The sequence below is a fragment of the Salvelinus sp. IW2-2015 genome, linkage group LG36 (genome assembly GCF_002910315.2).
Source record: "Salvelinus sp. IW2-2015 linkage group LG36, ASM291031v2, whole genome shotgun sequence".
NCBI lineage: Eukaryota > Metazoa > Chordata > Actinopteri > Salmoniformes > Salmonidae > Salvelinus > Salvelinus sp. IW2-2015.
The window spans coordinates 35,999,895-36,000,965 of record NC_036875.1 but is presented as its reverse complement, the minus strand read 5'-3'; positions in this window follow the sequence as shown (position 1 = coordinate 36,000,965).

The window sequence follows — 1,071 nt, the reverse complement described above, 5'->3', positions numbered from 1 at the left end:
AGCCCTTGCACCAAACAACCTCTCTCCCAGCCTGCCTGCAACCAACAACCTCTCTCCCAGCCGCCCTGCAACCAACAACCTCTCTCCCAGCAGCCTGCAACCACAACCTCTCCCCAGCCCCGCCCTGCAACCAACAACCTCTCTCCCAGCCTGCCTGCAAACCGCAACAAACCTCTCTCCAGCCAGCCCTGCAACCAACAACCTCTCTCCCAGCCTGCCCTGCAACCAACAACCTCTCTCCCAGCCAGTCCTGCAACCAACAACCTCTCTCCCAGCCTGCCCTGCAACCAACAACCTCTCTCCCAGCTGCCCTGCAACAACAACCTCTCTCCAGCCAGCCCTGCACAAACAACCTCTCTCCCAGCCGCCCTGCAACCAACAACCTCTCTCCCAGCCGCCCTGCAACCAACAACCTCTCTCCACAGCCTGCAACCAACAACCTCTCTCCCAGCCCCCTGCAACCACAACCTCTCTCCAGCCTGCCCTGCAACCAACAACCTCTCTCCCAGCCTGCCCTGCACCAACAACCTCTCCCAGGATAGCAACACACAGCTCATAGAACAACCCCAGTCACTAACAATACCAAGTTGCCCAGATGAATAGATTCAATCCTTCTAAAATAAGACAACACTGTCTGATTTTAGAGGTAATATTAAATAACTGCCCGACCATAAAGTTGACCTAACATTGAAATTCTGCGGCCCATTTGGTTTAAAAGCCGATTACCACTGAGGATAACTGACGGCTTTAGTTCAATACGATTTCCCTGTCAGGAAAAAACTATTCAGGAGTTCCCCCCTACTCAAACAGCTACGATAGAGATCCGAAGTACTCTGATATTAGTTTTGAACTAGCCTGTGCAATTACACACATACAGGTACCAGTGTTTCAGCACTGTGCAATTACACACATACAGGTACCAGTGTTTCAGCACTGTGCAATTACACACAAACTGTGTAATAACACACAGGCACTGTGTAATAACACACATAATGTAGGCACTGTGCAGTAACACACATGGGCACAGTGCAGTAACACACATGGGCACTGTGCAATAACACACATGGGCAC